The 21237-nt window shown below is 38.1% G+C and overlaps 1 pseudogene; it reads right to left on the bottom strand.

The window, feature by feature from the left end:
- Nucleotides 1–10947: 10947 nt before the first annotated feature.
- LOC102433421 lies at nucleotides 10948–12167 on the bottom strand (annotated as a pseudogene).
- Nucleotides 12168–21237: the final 9070 nt, after the last annotated feature.

Raw genomic sequence — 21237 nt, 5'->3', positions numbered from 1 at the left:
ATGAGAGAGAAACATCGACCAGCTGCCTCCTGCACATCTCCTACTGGGGATGTGCCCGCAACCCAGGTACATGCCCTTGACCGGAATCGAACCCGGAACCCTTCAGTCCGCAGGCCGACACTCTATCCACTGAGCCAAACCGGTTTCGGCAGGACTTTTTTTGATATCTGTTAACTATACTTCAAATAGCTCTATAAACCAAACGACTCATTGATTCTTAAAAACGAAATGAAAAGAATCTCAAATTTTCCCACTCTTCTTTGGACTCCTGATACTCTTTACTTTGGGAGCCAACTTTTCATTTTGAAGTTGAAAAGACTGAAGAACGCCAGTTTACAGCTTCAAAAAAAAATAAGTGAATAAAATGGGGAAGATAAGGCTGTCTTGAGGCTACAATAAAAGAGAGCCTGAAATGTACAATAACTTTCATAAAATTGGTAGGGGCAGATGGGAAAAGAAAAGATAAGGATGATGCTGTCAGCCCACTTTTTTTCTAAGGCAAGCATTGAAGATTTTTTTTCAAACAAAATAGGAATATTCCATTTTACCTCCATACAGGGATTCTTATTAAGAAATGGTTTTCTACTCATCTGAAAACTCTCTTCTCAGCCAGATATCAAAGACTGGAGGTAGAGACGTAAGCAGGGGTGGGGAAGCAGGGGGTGGTGGGGGTGTGCAGAAGGAACACACATGCTGAATCAATCAACCTTAATTTAAATCAACCTTCTATCAATTACCAGCTAAATGACTTTAAGGAAGTCACTTAATCTCTTTGGCTCTCTATTTTCCCATCTGTAAAGTAATACATGCCTCACAGGTTCTTATTAGGATCGAATAAAAATTTTGTGTTGAAATGCCTGGCATTGAATGAGAAAATAACTGTGGTTATATGTGGTTCAACATATTTTGCCTTGAAGCCAACTCTAGGGATAGCATTTCAAGTATATTGGTTTTGTCTCCCAGCTACTTTGGCATTGTCATGGACATTAACACAGGGGAAATAAACTTTGTCTCGGAAGGATGGCAACTCACATTCTAGTGCTAACACTGCACACTCAAGCACATACGAACAGAATAATACACTAGTGTCTACAGCAGAATTATGGCCAACGACTTGTTCCTTCCTTCCTAGGTAGGAAGGAGCAACAACCAGAGCTTGATGCTTCAAAAAAAGCCTGATTTTAAGAAAAACAAAGCTTCTTACAGGAATTTTCTCAATTGCTCTCCCCATCCCCACAAATTTGACTTAAAGAATCACAGCTGCTGCGAATAACTGCAAAATATCAAAAGGAATTTTATTTAATAAAGCATTTTCCTGCCCCTTTAAAAGTCAGCTTACTTCATGGAAAATTGCTATATTATTAAAACTTTCTTAGTTACATCTCATTAGAAACACACCCATATCATTAATAAAATTGCCTATTTGTTGCCTTAACCACAAATAGGGTAACTATATAATTTATTGCCCAGACTGAGAGAATTTGGGGAGTGAATGTGGGCTTCATTAGTGAGTTATGCAGGGACCATAAAGCATATTCAGGGATGGTCTTAGAAATACCTGGACAGAGGGTCGCTCTAACTTTCCAGAAAAGGTTGACTAGCCTGATCCCTGAAATCTAAGACGTCTGATGCACAAGGGAACTGCAGAAGGAAGTGAGGCCGTTTAGATAAGCAGAAGCATATACTGATTCTTTTCTTCCCTGAATTGGAAGCTTTTCATGTCATTTTTATTTTAGCATTAACTGTTATTCTAAGAAAAATTCTGTATTGTCACCAAATTTCAGAGCAGGAATAAATTTCCTGTATTGATGGCCTGGACTTGGATTTATTGTTTGCTAAGGCATTTGAAACAGGATGTGATTTTGTGATTATTAGATTTGAGCCTCATCGTGTGGCAGCCCTCTCCCCACCAAAGGGATACATTGCTTTCAGCAGGTCTGAAGATATGTTATTAAACACAACTCTGGGCTTACGCAAATCTGGGCTTGCAGATAAAGTGTGAAGGGAAACAGGAGCATCTAAATATATATTACATTCTATAGCTATGTCTGTTCAAATATGACTTACAGTATATGCATTATCCATTTAAGTCTATTGGACTTATCAATTAGGTGTAGTGGGAGTTGTCTTAATATTGTGCAGTATTCTTTCTGCCAAGTTATTTGCTTAATAACATTACAGAAACGCCCTCATTGATTGTTATCATGAGGAACAGTTATTTTAAATGTTTTGATAATGGCATCTCTCCTTTGCAGGAATCAGACAAGGCCTATTGTTCTATGTCCTGTCGCTTAAAAGCTTTCTATGTTCACTTTGAAAATTCACCACTCAGCTATAGCTTCCAGCTAGTATTCAACGGGAGACACTAAAATAAATTCTTTAACAAGAATGATTGAATTTAAAAAACCCGATTAAGTTTTTATTTGTCAAAAGCCAGATACTATGTAATATTTAACACATCTATCCCCATTTGTTATTTGTAAATTCATTTTTCTCTTCTTCTTGGGGTGATGCATCTATTTTATAATCCAAGTAGTATTTTTGAACTGTTTTCTATGTGCTGGCCACTATCAGCATTGTGAGCACACCCAAGTGAATAAGGTGTGTGCCCTGTCTCTGGGTGCTCACTATCCCATATTTGTTATTTACTGGTAGAATAAAGTAACAGGGTAAGGATTATGACTCTATATTTGTATAGGTACTAGTACTTGGGGCTCAGGGAAAAAAATGTGCAAAATATGCAAATTCTAACGTTATTTTGAAGTCTAGCTATTTAAAAGGTCAAAAGAAGTGTTTTTCTCTCAACGGCTAATAGAAATGGAGGAAAATCTGCCAAGCAAAGAGATTTAATTTGGCTATGCATTCATTAGCTCCTTCATGCACTGCCACTCTGCCCGACAAGAGGAGGTACTTACTGGCTGTTCAGGGGGATGTCAGGCATGAGTGCATTTCCCAGAGAGGAAACCCAATTTTCCACTAATATTTAATTATTTATTTTCCCCCCTCAATTAAACAAAGGTCTTTGCAAAACCCACCTAGTTACCTCTTTCACGAATGCTGGATTGTACAAAATTTTATCTCAGAGTAAAATATCTTTAATGCAAATGCTCTTGTGTAACACTAGTTTTGTATAAGAAATTATGAATTTAGATATTTTACTTACAAAGAGCCATTGACTGAGAGTGATTAATTTATACTCTTCCTGCAAAAACAAAAGAAAAACAACTTATAGATATTCATCAAATTCATATATTTGGGTACTCTGACTTTTTCCAAGGTTGATTTAAAATAATATGTTAAATTTCCTGCAGGTCAAGGTTAAAATTCATAGCTGAACTCAGTGAGGCTGACTAAGGCATTTAAAATCATAAACCAAGTGGGAAAAGAACAAACTGTCATTTTCAAAATGATGGGGAATCAAGATAAGCGATATGAAAAATAAATCATTAAAGTAACCACAAAAATAAAAAGTTATGATGCACAAGATTTCAGTGTTATAAATTGAAGGAAGTAGAAAATTAACCACATGAAGTGAGTGTATCTTAAAGGGACTGTCTTCGCTTGTATGAATCAAGGATTTTTTGCTTTCCAGACAAAAGCAGGTCATAAACAAGTCTTTCCATCCAAGGAAAAAAGTGGTCTAAAATCTAGGTCTCCTTCCTGGTCACTCATATCCACCAACGCTACAGTAAACAAACGCAAGAGCTTACTTGTTTTATAGGTAGCTGGAAAGAGAGAGCCAAGTTACAATGATTTACAACAGAGGGGTATTCCTTAGGGGAGCAAGCATTTTTTCCAGGAAAGTCAGATCCTTCCTAAAGCTGTTCACTGTCGGAGACCCTTGTTACCAAATAATCACATATTTCTCCTGTCTGCGGTCTGAACAGATTGTAAATTGCCCCATCAGTCTTTACCTACAAAACATAAATTCAAATATAAATTAAGATTGTTCAGAGGAAGTGCATAAATCAAATGTGATGCCCTCTGAGCACTGGGCATCTACAGCTACATCAATTGCAAGCCCAGGAAATAAGCCCTCCCCTTTTTGCCTGTGCCAGGGATAACCTGTGTCAATGAGAATTTAACAGAAGTGATGGTAAGTCGTTTTCATGATTAGATTATTAAAAGGCATGGTGGCATCTATCTATCTATCTATCTATCTATATATCTATCATCTATCTTTCCACTTACTGCAAGAGAAGCAAGCTTCCATGTCTTGGGACACTCAGGCAGCCCTGTGGAGAGGTCTAGATGTTGAAAAGTGAGGTTTCCAGCAAATCAGACACTAGCCAGTAACCATGTAACTGAACCTTCTTAGAAATGGTTCCATCCGTGAAGTCAGGGCTACAGATGATGCAGCCTCTGCAAAATTGTTTGACCGCAAGCCAGACCCTGAGTCAGCACTACCCAGCTGAGTTCTCTTGAATGCTGGGTCCTCAGAAACTGAGATGATTCTATGTTGTCTTAAGCTACTGCATTTTGGAGTCATTTGTTATGCAAGTGATTCAAAACAAATACAGTGAAAATAGGATAACTGCTATAAATAGAGTGCTCCTAAATGTGTGACTAACCAAACACAATAAAAGCGTACTTTTTCCTTACATAACAGTTCTGGGCAGGAGAACGGGTGGTTGAAGCAGCTCGCTTCCATGAAGTCATGCATGCACCCAGGCTGCCTGAGGGTTTGCTGGCTCCAACATGCGGCTTCCAGGTCACTCTCACAAGGAAACAGATTTCTTTTCCCAACAGAAAAATGCAGTTATCATCCAGATTTCCAAAGGTATTGGTAGAGGGTTGAGAAAAGCCGTTTCTAATTCTTCTTTGTATTTCCTCTGTGGTTATTCTCCCCTGACTATGTGCTAGTTTGAGCATCTATTTCTTTTCTCTTGCCTAAGTGAGCTAGCTCTTTATCTTTTTTATTAGTATTTTAAAAAGAAAAAAATTTAGTTGCTTGCCAACTCAATTCCATGTTTATTCTATTAATGCCTCATTTCTGTTTATTTTGTTTACATTTCAGCTTCTTTATTGGGATGTATAATTTATTATTTTATCTTTTATATTAAGTGGCTACAAATATTTAATGTATTTATCTCTGAGCAATGATTTAGTAGTATGCCACTAATTCTGACATATACTGGTTTTACTATTGTTACAGACATTCTGTAATTTTAGTTTGTATTTCCTCTTTGATCTAACAGTCATTTTAGGGATAATATAGTAAATAAATGAAGTGACATTCCATATTTTCTAATACGGTAACTTTTTTTATCCTCAACCAGTGACACAAAACCCAAATCTTGAAACATATGAACAAGAAAAACTTTTCTTTTGCTGTCATTACTGCTACTAGTACTATTACTTACACTTTTGCACATATGTATGTCATAAATGTAAATGAAGCCACATGGTTTAAAGTTAATAGGAGGTGGAATGGGAAGTAAAAGCATTAAGTGTAAACTTGTGCTCCTGTCCTCAAACACATGATTGTCCACTAAATAGCTCTTCTTTACACTTTCGTGTGAGGTGAGGGTGCAACACGCTCCTGGAAGCCCTACCCCAACTTTTGCTTCACGTTCAGAGAGTAGAAATAAAATTTGGTGCCTGTCTAAATTTACCACATTTGCAATTTTTCACATAGAGTTTTCTTTACATTTCAAAACACAGCATTTTTCTAGGGTGAATCCTGAATTGATTTATGAAATACATTATTTATTTTGCTTCCAAATGAAGAAATTTTATATATTAAACTACCAATGGGATGTTCAAATATATTTATCCTTATTATCTACCTTAGAAGAACTTTGGGGGGAAGTAACATCAGTGACCAAACAAGATTCCAAGCCAGTCTCTGAAGCAACTGTCTTTCGGTGGCTCAGATTCTTCACCCCCCCCCTTCATTTAGAGGGGTGCAAACCTAGCACCCCTGTGGATACTGAAGAGCTGAATGTTTTAGCTGCAGATGACCAGCACTGAAGGCAATTGGATTATTTCTCCAGTGGGCTAAAATTAGGTCTCTCTCTCTCTCTCTCTCTCTCTCTCTCCCCCCCTCACACACACACACACACACACACACACACACACACACATGCACACGCACATTCTCTGGCTGGAGTAGTTTTCCATGAACAGTTTCCACCATGTAGATGGAGAAGCAGCAGAGAACACTGGTATGCAAGAAGGAGTGGAAAAACAACAACATAACAACAAAACAAAACAAAACAAAACAAAAAACGGAGGAATAACAGAGCGACAGTCTGCAGAACAATTTAGTTCTTGGTTTGTGTCCTTATCTGTATTTGGCATCCTTAGGGCATTTCTGTTTAATGATTTTCTTTTTAGCTCAAGCTATTTCAAGTTCCATTCTGTCACTTATAATTAAAACAGTCCCAACTAATATAACCTCCCAGTCATTCCCACTGGAACAGAAAGCAGGGACTGATTGCCAGTGTTTTGCTCACACTCTGAGACTGGTACATGGAACTGTATTTTCCCCATAGAGCCTGAGAGTCAACCTCGGAAGATGAATGAACAAAGCGGGGGCCTCAGCCCTTTGCCTCCTGCTTCCACCTTCTTAGAGTTGCTGTGGCCGCACTAGGTCCCCCAGGCCTGCTCCTTCTGCAGCCGCTCAGGCATGCAGGGCTCATGGATCACAACGGTCTAGTTCGCTGTTCCTGGCCAGGCCCAAGTTATTTTTGCTGCTTTGGCTGGAGAAAGGTGGAAAGGAACTAATGGGCAGCAAATTAGGAAAAGTTGGAAAGTGTGAAGAATGAAAGTTATAAGGAAAAGCAAATGGTAAAAAGGCAGTCATGCCAACGCCGCCAGAAAAGGTGGGCTTGGTCAGAAGTAAAGGAAAACAGGTGGGGGTCCCAAGGAAGGGAGTGAAATAAATAAGAGAATTATGCAAAAGACTGCACCCACCAGAGAGATAATAAAATTGCATTTTCATTGTTCTTTCCTTTTCCAGTCCCAGCATTTCCTCACTTTCCAGTCAAAAGATGCTATTCCTACATGGCTCTTTAATCTCAGAAGCTATTCAAACCTTCTCTGCCTCCTACAATCTGGGCACCCCAGCCTTCCACTCTAGCTCATGGTTCTCAACCCTGATTGAGCAGAACCACCTGGGAAATATTTAAAAACACCGACACCTGGGCCCCACATCAGACCACACGTACTAATATCAGGATCTCTGGAAGTGTAATCCCGCATTGGTGTTTTTAAAAGCTGCCCAGTAGGTTGAAGACGGCTCACTTCCCACTCCTTGTGAGCAGAAGCGTTATGATAAAAACTCTCACACTATCACTTCTTTTGCCTCAATTTTCTTCACTCATTGGCATTCATATTTCCTTTCTTCCCTGGGATCTTGGAGGAAAATTGTCTTGTGCCCTTTCCAAGATCATGCCTCTCTGTGTACTGAATCTACTGCCTTGTCTTAGCTATAGTATGGTAACTTGCTTTTTGGTCACTCCTCTTTCTTCTTTCACCTAAAAAGTGCCCCAAACAGAAGTACATGTGGCTTAGGTACTTTATTTGATATAGCAACCCTGCACGGTAGATGTTATTATACTCACTTTATGGATGAGAAAACTAAAAGTCCAAACTAAAACTCCAAGGATAGAGTAATCCTGTGGTCTTATGTAGGAAATAAGGATTCAAACCTGAGTTTGTCTAATTCTAAATTCTACAATTGTTCTGACACACCTTAGTATTCATAAGAATAATACCAAGAATAATACTAAAATCACCAAAGAATAATCATATGAGTAAACAGCCATAAGAATTTGAAGGAATAAATTTTTGCACAACCTGCTTATATGTATTTATGTATGTATGTATGTATGTTTGTGTGTATGTATTGTCACTTTAAAAATCTCAAGCTGTTTTTTAAATAGGCCTCTAAAGGCTAAATTTTTGAAGAGGAATGAGTTACTTATTCGGAGAATAGAAATATCTTCATCCATAAGTACTACAATTGTATAAACCTAATCTAAACAAATAAATAGATTGGATAGATAGAAAGGGAGAGTAAGTAAGAAGAAAAGGGAGGGAGGGAGGTAGAGAGAGAGGGAGGAAGGGAGGGAGGGAGGGCGGAAGGAAGGAAGGAAGGAAGGAAGGAAGGAAGGAAGGAAGGAAGGAAGGGGAAATTAATTTTCAGGCCATTTATAATGGATATACAATACAGAGATGGGAATAAGCAAGTTTACAATTGTTTGTATGGAAATCACAATAATTCATAAACAATAATACAAGAATAAACTCCATGTTTCACACATGCACAACTGTAAACCTACTTTTGCTCACCCTGTATATATACACACCTATATACAAACATAAATGTATACATGTCAAGTTATGTTGCCATTTATCTAGACCAAATGGTTTGGTCAGAAAATTTTTTGTTATATTTAAATATTCACACATGTATCTCTCTGTAAAATTTCTACCTACAACTCATTTTCAGAATTTCTGATAAGGTGTTACATAAAACACATGGAAATTCCTCAAAGTATATATATATCTGTGATTTTCCACTACTGTCTCATATCATGCCTCATATCATGCCAGGCACTCCATCTCCTCTTCTGTGCTCCACTGGGTGCACTCAATTTTGTCTTCAACAAAAGTTGTGTCATATGCTCATTGTGCCCTGCTGACAGTCCATAAAATAACCTGTTCTGATGAGCAGCCCATCTTTTCACATCCTGCCGATTCCCTTTATCCTTTATGTAATTCTGACGAACCACTGTGAAGACTGCCAATAGCCGGTCCCCGGTTACACATTTGTGTGTGTAGGAGGGAGAGAACACCGAGGCATAGAATAAACTCTGCCCTTTCCCATGTTTCTCAAACCAACAACAGGTATAACCCACTCAACCTCCATCGATGTGACTTTAACAAGGAGGGGGAGGATTCCTCCCTTTCCATTATAAAAGTCCTAATGAAAGAAGTACTCTGTTGAGAGTAGGTCTACTTATTACGGATATCTGGTTTTGCCCTTCTCCAATATGCATATTCTATTAGTAACAGAATAACAAAAACATATTTTAAAAGGGTAAAGTTACAAACCCTTGGGGAGAAAAATGACTTGTATAATCAAAATGCTACCAGGCACTTAACTGAAGCAGCTCTGGCGGGGATAATTATAATATAATTTATCACCAGAAAGCACACTAAGATGCAGAATACATAATCATCTTATCAGTAAGCTGAGAGCAGTGGCAAAACTCATTTGAATTAAGAACCCAAAATGTAAGTCTCAAGGAAATTATAAGGTGTCAAGCAATCAGTAAAATTGAGATGAATGCTAACAGTCTTTCAAGAGGTAGATTGGATTTTTTTTTTCACTAAAATCTTTAACTACAAAGGGTTAAAAGTGTACTTCAAGGTTTATGAGTCAGGATGGCCTTTTAGGGATGTACATGTGCTTGAAACAGAATAGAATTTTCTACTTCTTTCTTCTTCTAGAGAACTATATATTTAGGTATCACAACTATAAAAATGAAATTATTTCCTAAAAGTGCATCATACAGGGCCTACACTACATTAAATGCACAGTGTTTAGGTTTTCTCTGCTAGAGTTCCTATTTGTTTTGTTGTTAAGGGACTCTGTGTTGTGTATAAACCACCATCATGCCTTTTTAGGCAGAAGCTCCCCACAGTCAACTGCACTAAAAATGTAATATCTGGCACACTTAAGTAGTACTTTGTCCTTTTTTACCATTTTCACCTGTGCTTTTGTAAGAGCACTGCCCTGGGCAGGGTAGGTAAGAGCAGTCTATTCGCCCCATCCATTCTCCCAAGGAGAACTCCATAAATGCCCTGCTCCCTGCCCCTCGCTCCTCAGCACAGACAAGCCAGGATATATTTCCAAATGAAACTGTTCTAACAAACAACAGAAAAATAAGCAAAGGAACTGCAGAAACAGAAAAATACATTATAAAGTGCAAGTGTGCAATCTGGGATACCTAAAGACTGCAAGAAGGAACTGGTGACAAAGAAGAAGGAAAAATGAGATTTATGCAACTCATCTTGATTTAAAGCCTCTTTTGCCTTCGATTGGATCTGTGTGCTTGGATATGGTGGACCCTCCATTTTTGTTTTAATGTGTAAAATGTGATGAGTAACTCTTACTTTACAAGGCGGTTATAAGGATTAAAGTTATGGATGCGAACTTTTCTGCAAATTCCTGTGATGCACAATGGATTGCAAGCAACAAACCACCCAGATAGCCCTTATATTTCCTGACTTTTCCTGTCACATGCGCCACATGCGCCAGAACTCTGAACCATTTTGGATTTTGCCATGTTATCTAGCTCCTTCCCTTATTACACAAATAACGAAAAATAATAATAATAATAATAATAATTGCAACTCTACATGTGGCAAATACTGAATAGAAGTAGAACGTTAGGTGTCTTGCTCTTTGTTGAACTGGGCTTCCTGATTTTGTTTGAATTACAATTTTATTTTCTTTATTCCATTTCGTTTTCTTTCAGCTTCCCAGTCCTCCTCCTCCACTATGGAGATACGCTACTATAAAAACAACGACTACTTATTGAGAATCTACTATGCTTATACACATATGAGATCATTATCTTTTTTTATTTAAATTCAGAATGCCTTTTATTCAGAAAAATTATATAAAAATTGCACTTGTGCATAACTCTTAGGGGAAGGAAACTGTAGCTGCCTTGGAGAAGAGCCTCCCTCACACAAGTCTCTCCAACGCTCCGGAGTCAAAGGAGGGTCTGCCACATTTGAAAAAGAAATTCCAGGTGTCGGTGAGGTCGACATTAGTAATGAGCGATGAGGAAAGGTCAAGGTGGCGGTGAACGCGGGGGACTCAGTCTCAACATCCCTGAGAGAAGAGGCCCCAAAGAGATTCCGGCTGCAGAAAGTAACGTCCTGGCAAGGTACTGATTTCATCAGTGCGATAAACACCAGAGGAACAGGTGTTTATACACTCAACACACTGTAGACAGCGGAGGAAACGGATTTTGCTTGCTGGCAACTAGCTTCTGGTGCCGATGTGATATATAGCCTTTGATGTGACCCGTATATATCAGGTTGGCTAGAATACACTGGACTTCATCGATGTCCACGTCTTCCACTTGCATGAATTTCAAAGCAACTAGAAAAGCATCCAGAGATAACTGGTGTGTTTTGAGTAACAAGGACACTTTCTTAAAAAGATTCCTGTAGGTGATGATCTTCAGCTTTTCAAGGATAAGGAAGATGCCACAGCGAATAAAGAAGGTCTCGTGCTTCGCTAGAGCCTCGTTCAATAGAAGGAGATTGCCTTCACTTACGGCTCTGGTGACTTCAGCAAACTGCATGAGATGATACTTTTTCAAAAGCTCAACGGTCGGCATATGACCCAGCAGCATTTTTACCGGGAGTAAATATATCAAAATCATCCTTTTGTTCTTCTGACTTAAACGGTGACAGTGCTCGAAGGCAAAGGACAGGTACTCCTCGGCTTGCTTAAAGTCACCATCAAACATGGCCTGTCGTCCAACGTAGTACCTGTATGTTACTCTCTGTGCTGTGCTGTAATCTTCTTTCAGATTTGAGCTGTCGATGACTCTGATGAGAGGTTTACACAAATGGAGTTTGTTGATCTTCAAGTAAACCTTGAATAACTGATTCACCAGAAACAGCATCCCCCACTTCTTAGAATCCTCTCTCCCAGCACGAGTGTCACTGGCACAGACTCGGAAACAGCTCATCAACAGCTCAGCAGCTTTTTCCAACATGTCCTCAACTTTGCTTTTTCCTTTCTTGACCAACTGCTGATCGGCGTTATTGGCAAATACTCGAAGATCAAGTGCTACTGCATACATGACAGGCAGAGCCCAGTTTTCTTCTTTGTGGGCCTGAAACGCCCGCAGGAATGATCGGACGACGACAGTCTGGCATTGGTATGCCGCTATGAAGTCACGGTTCCCCACTGCGTACGTGCACCTTAAATGAGCTGCCAACATTTCAGCATAAGGGGGTTCCAAAACTTGTTGACACTTCTCTTCCGGAGAGGCCAACTGAAGCCGCGGGTTGGCAACATGAGGATGCTTGAAAGACACCAGCTCTGCGAAGGATTCCCCATCTCTGGTTTCAACTGCTTCATAGACCTGCTGCAGGTACTGGTTGATAGTGATGTGCGCCATGGTGGCTCCCACGCCACCGGGAACAGACAGGTAGATCACTCTCTTTAATGTTCCCAGGCACCTTTTTGTAAGCGAAAGTTTGCAGGGTTTGGGCAGTGTTGGGGTCGCAGGTCCAGGGGTTCCCAGGTGTGGATGGAGTCAGCGATGAAGGAAGGACACAGAGGCAGCGTTCAGTTGATCATCATAGCCAGGGTCTCTCCAGGATCTCCAGCCAAGTTCTGTGTCTTACTGTCTTGTTACATCTGAATTTATGCCAGTTGATTTTAATCCTATCCATTTCTAGTCCTATCCCAAAGGTTAGGGCGTTTCTTATCTCCATTCCAGGGAGTGAAGATTACGTAGCTTAAGTGTGAATGTTCGTAGTTAAAGTGATTAACTACCCGCCTGGCACTTAATCAAGGGGTTTTCTTCCCTCCCTAACTTCAGGGGAAAATCCTCACCTGGGGAAACAACCTTTCTCGAGGAGGTGGTCCTGTTTAAAACACTCAGTGTTAAGAGGGGGGAGCAAACATATGCCATATACACCGGGTCCCTTGAAACATAAGCTGTGCAGATGTTTCTTCCCTGCAGCGACTGTGTCAAGGGTGGACCGGCTTCCGGCAGTTAGTCACCCTTATCGTGGCTTCACTTCCCATGGTTTCAGTTACCAGCAGCAGGTCAAAAATATTAAATAGAAAATTCCATAAATAAATAAGTCTTACATTTTTTTTGCCCTTCTGAGTAGTGTTGGGAGATCTTGTGATGCCCCACCTCCCCCCCGCCACCCCTCGCCACCCCAGGACATGAGTCATCCCTTTGTCCAGTGTCTCCTGGCTGTACATGCCCCTACCCCCTTAGTCACTTATAGCCATCTTGGTTTTCATATCAACTCTGTCTCAGGGCGTCACAGGGCACACATAAACTAATTACTAAAATTCTGTGACACACTACAACATATATTTTTTGCCAATATGACAACAATAAGTATAATTTTTATTCATTCACACTGGATGGCTATTGTTGTGGCTGTTGTCATTTTCTATTAGACAATCTAAGAGAAAAGAGGTCAGTGCCCCTGACTAAATAGTCAGGTATTGCATATTTTAAAAATTCTGTGGCACACTGGTTGAAAAGTGCTGCTTTAAGTGAAAGGGTGAGTACAGTTCAATAGGATATTTTGAGAGAGAGAGTGACACACACATTCACATAGCTTTTATCACAGAATATTGCTATAATTGGTCTATTGTATTATTATTTATTATTGTTAATCTCTTACTATGCCTAATTTATAAATAGACTTTATCATAGGTATGTATATTTAGAAAAAAACATAGTACATATAGGATTCAGTACTATCTGCGGTTTCAGGAATCTGAACATATCCTCTAAAGATAAGAGGGGCTACTTTATGTTTTTTTACAACAATGACCAGCATTCAATAAAAAATAATAATACACATTAAAAAACAAGAAAATATATAATCAAGAATAAACAGTCAATAGATAAAAATTCAGGTATGAAACAGTTATAAAAATGATCAGACTGGGACTTTAAAATAACTACTACTATAGACTAGTAAGAACAGCATAACATCATAGCTCTCTATTCAAGCAGTAGTTCTGTAGTTCTGAGTTTGCTTTAAAAACCACCGCCAATAGCAGTGTCTCAGGGACCTCATTGGAAATTCAAATTTTGGGGTCTCACTTACACCTACAGAATCTTGGAAGGAGGCTGCCAAGTGATTGTAAAGCATGCTAAAACTTAAGGACCACTATACTATGGAAATTGAATTCACTACCATAAAAAATGATAACACGAGGCCCAGATTTCTCCATTCATGGCTTCCATTAAACTTTTTGGATAAAATAACAGCAATGCAACACAAGCATTTTCAGAAAATAAAGGAAAATGGAACTTTTTTGAACTCATTTCAGGAGACCAGCATAACCTGGACACCAATCTGATAAAGATAGTACAGAAAAAAGAACACTATAGGCCAGTATCCCTCACAAACTCATATCTTAAGAATTTTAACAAAATATTGAATAATCTAATCTTATATATAAAAGGACAATACATCATGGTCAATGAGATCTATCCCAGGAATGCCAAGTTGGATTGAGCAATAGATATTCAGCCATGCAATTCATGATATTAACAAAATGAAAAAATATTATAAGATCCATTTAATAGCCGAAACCGGTTTGGCTCAGTGGATAGAGCGTCAGCCTGCGGACTGAGAGGTCCCGGGTTCGATTCCGATCAAGGGCATGTACCTGGGTTGCGGGCACATCCCCGGTGGGGGATGTGCAAGAGGCAGCTGATCGATGTTTCTCTCTCATCGATGTTTCTAACTCTCTCTATCTCTCTCCCTTCTTCTCTGTGAAAAATCAATAAAATATATTTTTAAAAAAAAGATCCATTTAATAGATGTAGTCAAAGTATTTGATGAAACTCAACACTCATTAACGTTAAGAATTCCCACCAAAGTAGGAGTGGAAAAGAAAATTCTAAATTTTTTCAAAGGCATCTACAAAAAACCAACAGCTAACTTCCCATTTAATTGTATAACATTATGCATAAAGCTCTTAGAACAGCGCCTGGTACAAAGTAAGTACTGCAAAAGGGTTTCCAATAAAGTAATTATGTGAGTTTTTAATTGGTCTTGTCAGAAATGCTACAAGTAACTACATGCTATGGAAATTTATAATATAATATTAACTTTTATCCTGACAAAAATTAGATGTTCAATAGATGTTCTTTTTTTGTTTTTGTTTTTTGAGTACTACTTTCTTTTAGCAATTTTCTTTATATTTGGTTTAAAATTTAATGTTGTTCGAATACTCTAGTACAGGAAAAGAGATTTTGAGTCATAAAGTTATTTTTAAATGCTTTTACTATTTTCTTCTTCTTCCCAGAAGAATGGATAATGTCTTCCTTTTTTCATAGACTGACAATCTTTGCAGCAAAACTATAGGTTGTCATATAGTCACACCATATAGTGTTTCTGAGAGAAATGAGGGTGTATGATGTATTTAATCTTTCCTGCATATTGAAGTCCTTTTATATTTTTTCCTGCTTTACATGTCTGTCTGAATGAGGCTTGGAGTTAATTACAGCATCAGGTATCACTAAAGCACATACTTAGGTGGTGGCTCAGTGGTTCCAATTGGACCTGAGTGTCCCACTAATGTTTCCCTATACAGACCCATTTAGAAAAGTGCAGTATTTCTCTATTCTCTTTCGGTGTGTGAAAGATAGAGGTTTCCTTCCTTAAAAAGCTGCCTTAAGGGTCAGGGACTGCCCCTAATGCCTTATTTCAAACTCTCTAAACTTTAGTCCTCTTTAATCAGAAAGAAAAAACAACAACGACCCACCTTTATCCATAATAATTCACATCCTCACTACAGTGATAGGATATTAGTGATATACTACTATTATCCCTATGTTATAGATAAGGTGACCGAGTCAAAGTGAGACTAGGCGATTTAAAGTGCGTTAGCTAATAAGTGGCAGAGCTAAGTTTTGAATCCAGGTAGACTGGGTACAGACTTCCAGCTTTTAAAGAGTGCCACTCAAATTAAAATTGTTTTCTTGATGTTTTCATTAAACTGTAGGTTTCACAAATCCACCAACTATTTATCTTGCTCACAGGACCTAGCACATAGTAGAGATCTAAGAAAGAGGCTGAATGAATGAACCATATGAATGAACCGTTAGCTATTCTTATCCTTGATTTATATATGAGGAAACAGACTGAAGCCAAAATAATCCACTCAGAATCAAACAAACAGACAGGATATCCAAGATTTAAACCTGGACCACTCTGATTCCAAATCTTTTCCTTATTCCTCTTATAGTACAGCACACTAACTCTTCTTTAGATAGTTGAAAATTTCCAAAAGATTACTAGATAGCAAAAAAGCAATGGGGAGAATTTGTTATTTTGAGAGATTATTATTACTTTTTGTCATGAGGCCTTTATAAAATTAGATAAGCAACATCACCTGCTGACAATGGCAGTGGCCTTGAGGTACCTGATGATAATCATGATCATGATCATGAAGAAGAATGATTACTTTTAGTATCAGGAAAAAAAAAAGAGACAGAAGTTATACTTTTAGGACATAATATTGTTTACTTCAGCTAGCCCATTAGGAATCATGTATGAAAACTTCTTGAGATGTTCTGTAATGAACAGACATTATCTGGGCAAGTGAAAATTTCCCTCAATTCATTATTAAAACATCAGATATTGATTCAGTACTGTCATTAAAACAACACCACAAAAGCTATTTAAATTTTTTTAACTTTTTAACTATATCCTTGACACTGTATGAAATATCCTTAAATAGGAAAGGGTACAATATATGTAAGTTAGATTCAAAGATATCGATACAATCCTAATAAAGAATAGATTTACTTATATTCTTTATAGATTCAAAGGTAAAAATGGAAATATTTTGGCAGGTGGCTAATTAGTAGTCTAATAGGAACAACATTCAGGTCATGAGCCTCAAAGTCAGAAAGCCATTATCTTAACAACGACGTTCAGTGTAGCCCTATCCTGCTGTAAAGAAGACTAAAAAGGAATTGGAAAAGCAGCCATTGCTACCACTCAGGGTCAGCTGCAGGCCTGGCCACAGGGCTGTCCATGTAAATAATGGTCTGTTGCTGTCCAGACAAGCCAGTGACTCATTCCCAGACTTGCCCTCTGGATAAAATCGTAATTCCTGGAAAATTTTGCAATTTCTGTCTCATGTTGTCAATAATAAAAAAGTGCAAATGTATGTTTAATGAACAAATAAAACATTTGTTTTGCTGGTTTGAGTCGCCTAATCTAATGCTTCAATCTTTTGATCAATAAAAGACTAAAATACTTTCTACTAACTCTTCAAGTAGCAAAAAAAAAGGAAATGGTATCAGGAAGATATGTGTTGACAACAACCTTTGAATAAAGGCCAAAGGAAAGTAGATGATCCTTACTTTTATTCCTTTTTTTCTTCCTTGCTTCCCTTATTCATTCATTCAATAAATTTTTGAGCATGAACAAGGCGAAGCATGTGGCAATGTATACTGTGATACCAGCCCACTTTAGGAGGCTAGGACACTACACTGAAATATGGTGGGTAATATTAAAAAGAATGACAAGCTGAGTTCAAATCATTGTGATAAGTGAGGCGAGATGAAGAGAATTTCTGGCTGGGGTAATCAGGTAAGGCATCAAAGACCCTTCTGACTCTCATCAGAATCATAAACCATTTTTTAAAAATACACAAGTCTTGCCAGTTGAGGCATGGCTCAGTGGTTGAGCATCGACCTATGAACCAGGAGGTCACGGTTTGATTCCCGGTCAGGGCACATGACTGGGTTGCGGGCTCGATCCCCAGTGTGGGTTGTGCAGAAGAGAGCCGATCAATGATTTGCTCTCATCATTGATGTTACTATCTCTCCCTTCCTCTCTCTGAACTCAATAAAAACATATTTAAAAAAATACACGAGTCTTCTGTTTTCCTCCACTTTCCTCTTAATCAGAATGGATATATCCCATTATACAGCACTTCAATAACACCCTTGGTCACATTCTAAATGTATCTATGTCCTGATATTTTGATCTCTTTGGTCTTGAAAATAAACCCACCTTGCTTTTATTCTTTATTGGCATTCCAATATTTTTTTTTCATATTATGCTACAGTCACATTACTTAGCAGTGACTATTTTAAACCTCTATTTTAAGGTGAATACTGAGGCTTTCGATCTAGGTGTCAAAAGTTGAGTAGAATTTGACAAGATGAAGTATAGAAGTAGAGGAAATCAATCTCAATATTGAAAATGGCAAAACAAAGACACAAATTCATTTTTTAAAAAAAAGACCAAGACAAATTTCATAATCAGGAAGTAATCCCCTTGACTTGAGCACAAGCTTTAAAAATAAGTTGAGCCTGAGTCATGAAGGCATTTGGCTGTCAGATAAGACAACCAGTCCCACCTAATCAATAATAATAATTCCCATGATGGTTTTCAGTAAGAGTATCAAAACAATGATTTAAGATTACAAATCTCAGGGCTTTCTGAAAGGTGGTTTTATGGAGAAAGGAAAAAAAAAACTATAGAAGCTGGAGCATGAAGTTGGACTATAACTATTTTAGGCTTTCTGTGTTGGTATGATAAAGGCCTTAATCAAGATGACAATGAAAGCTGGAAGAAAGAATGGGCCCAGAAAACACGCTGAAAGATAGCAACTAAATTTGATTAGCAGGATATACAGCAGATGAAAATTCAGACTAAAAAGTCTCTTGAAGGTTAAAAGTAGTTGGAAAAAGAGAATCACTATTTAATGTTCAGAAAGGGATTCAAAAATGTAAAACCAGCATCTAGGAAAGAAACCTAGGATGCTCATATTAATTTAAAAGTCATCCTCAAAGAGATGGTAGCTAAAAGGTTCAACATTGAGTTTTCCAGAGAGAAATGTAGAGAAAGAGAAGAAAGTCAAAGATAAGTCTTTAGGAAGCATATAGTGTTATGGAAGTGAACAAAAAAAGAACAAGCAGAGACTTAAATTTTAATTTTAATTTAGCCAGAGAAGCCAAGGAAAAGAAGTATGCTTAGAATGCTTCTGAGAGGCACAGGAGGGGGGGAAGCATTAGGCTCATTCTGAGGGTTTTTAAATCCTTGTGAGGGATTAAGAAGAGAGTGATGAAAACAGCTCAATCTTTGAAGAAATGTTGTGGTTAAAGGGGAAAAAAAAGAGTTATAAGATGCTAGTTTAAGGAGGAAGTAGAGTTGGTGAAAAGTTTATCCTTTTGCTTGCTTATTTTAAGTTAAGAAAATCCTGACAGCTTATTTATATAGTGTGGAGGGGAAACTGTTGGAGGGAAGAGACATGATATGCTGAAGAAATAATTAAGTGATAAACATTTTGGACTGAGAGAAGCGAAGATAAATTACAGAAAAAACAGGAAGGATCCTTGTCCTTCCAGCCAGTGCCAAACAGAGACTGGTTGTGAGGACCTGGGAAAGATGTGCTCGGAAGTCTTTTCAAAATGGATGAGATAACGTTTTAGGGCATTGTTGGAAAAGAAAGATGAGAAATCAGATCACTTTCAGTTATTCATCTCCTAAGATGTCCATGTATGAAACAGAACAGAAGGACTGTCTCAACAGTTCTTCAGCATTCCTTTTGAACATGATTAATGATAAGTTTTGCCCAATGATTGCTGTATCTGTTACATCTAGAAAAGTCTAAACCTGGGAAGGCAAATAGGTATAGTCTGTCATGTCAACTCCAACTATTAGTAAACCTGCAGCTCTATTGAAAAGGGTTATGAGGCCTGCTCTAGGGCACCAGAAGAGCACCCTGTGATTGATTAGCAATGTCTGCTTTGGACCAAGCATAGGGGGTTGATAGACTTGCTAAATCAGGAATCATAACTATAAGTGATTCGGTCCAATTTTCTGCTATACAGGTCAGAAGTATGACATAATTTGAATATACATCATAGGTTTATATGAAAGTAGAAATGTCAGGCAAAACCAACCTACTTTAAGATTCCTTAACTTGAAAGATTTGGACTTCAAAACTGGGTTTTGAAACCCCAGAGTGTTCAAGCAGAAAGACCAGATTCCACTCATTTCTCTAAACTGTTTTCAGATTTCATCTTTCCTCCTTCCTCCAAACTCATCTGGGACTGGCTTATAAACACATTTGAACTTTACATTTAAAAAGTATAAGCAAAATTTGCACTGCTCTCCATGATTGGTTTGACTGATATTTTTTTCAGCAGAAAGAAACACTCTTCTGGATCAAAAAGCATTCAAAATGTACTCTTTTAAGTGGATAAAGTGAGAGAAGATGGTAGGGAGAGGGGAGAGTAATGGTATCTCTATCTGTGGAGAAGTCTCTGCAGATGTGGCAGGGTAGGTGGGATCAGGGTGGCAATACACCTTCTACATGGTGGCCCCGATCAATAATGCAAATGTTGGTCAGTGGGAAGAAGGCTGGTACGGTTGGAGCAGCAGTCCTCTTCATTTGCTTTAATGCCTCAATATAAACTGGAGATAGACATTACTTATAGAAAAGAAAATCAAAGGTCCATCATTTTATTAAGATATTTGATCAAGGATAGAAATATTAATCTATTTCTTGAGTCTAATTAACTTTTTGATTGACACTGCTGAAACTAATTTCTGAGTTTCAGAGTTGCATTGTTGTTTCCTATACTATAAAATTCCTCTGCTATTATGTAGTTCATTGTTCATGTGAAGCTGTTTTTAAAGGAAACACAGTTCTGTCTTGATAACTATCAGGAAACTGCCAGATGTTTCCTACTGTCTACGCCAAACCAGTCAACACTATGATCATGCTTTCACTGACACAGTCATGGACTGTCTACCTCCCAAGCCTCCCCCTAATACAGAATCCAAGGCTTTAGCACACAGAAAAATGTGCTATTTAAGTAATTAGAAAAAAACCCCCACAAAACCAAAAAATGAGGAACATCATTCTAATATTTTACCTTTCTTACTAAAAAAATATGTAGTAGTCATATTCAAACTCTTAATTTGAAAAAGGAACAGACTTGCTTTCTAATATCATGGGACACTTCCATAAATAGAACAGCATTTACTTCTCTTCTCTTTTGAAAATGGAGAATTATTTAAGAGATTAGAGGGAAAATAAATTAACTTGTTTAGGAATATATTAATGCTATTGGTGTTTATTGTGTACAAATAGTTATTTTCTTTAGTCAATTTATTCATCTTTCTTACTAGTCTTTGCATTGGTGTTCACACTTAGAACTACCTTTCCCACCAAGAATACATATAAAAGAATAACATTTTAAGAAAGCCTCATTGCTAAGTAAGTTTGTTATTTGAACAACCCAGAAGTAGTTGTAATGCCCTTGCTCAATGTGCATTCTAGCCTTGGGCCACCTGGACAAGGGAAGAGTGTGGGGAAGGAAGACAGAGTTTCAGACAGAGTTAATGGCATATGCAATACAACGATGGGGAGGCTAAAAAGCTTAAGGCTTACTTAGCTATCAGCCAGCAGTCGCGTGGGCGGGCATCTACAGAAGAATAATGGGAGACAAATCT

This window comes from Myotis lucifugus, unplaced genomic scaffold (assembly GCF_000147115.1).
Source record: "Myotis lucifugus unplaced genomic scaffold, Myoluc2.0 scaffold_15, whole genome shotgun sequence".
Lineage (NCBI taxonomy): Eukaryota > Metazoa > Chordata > Mammalia > Chiroptera > Vespertilionidae > Myotis > Myotis lucifugus.
Note: the sequence above shows the minus strand (reverse complement) of the source record. Positions and strands in the feature narration are given on the sequence as shown.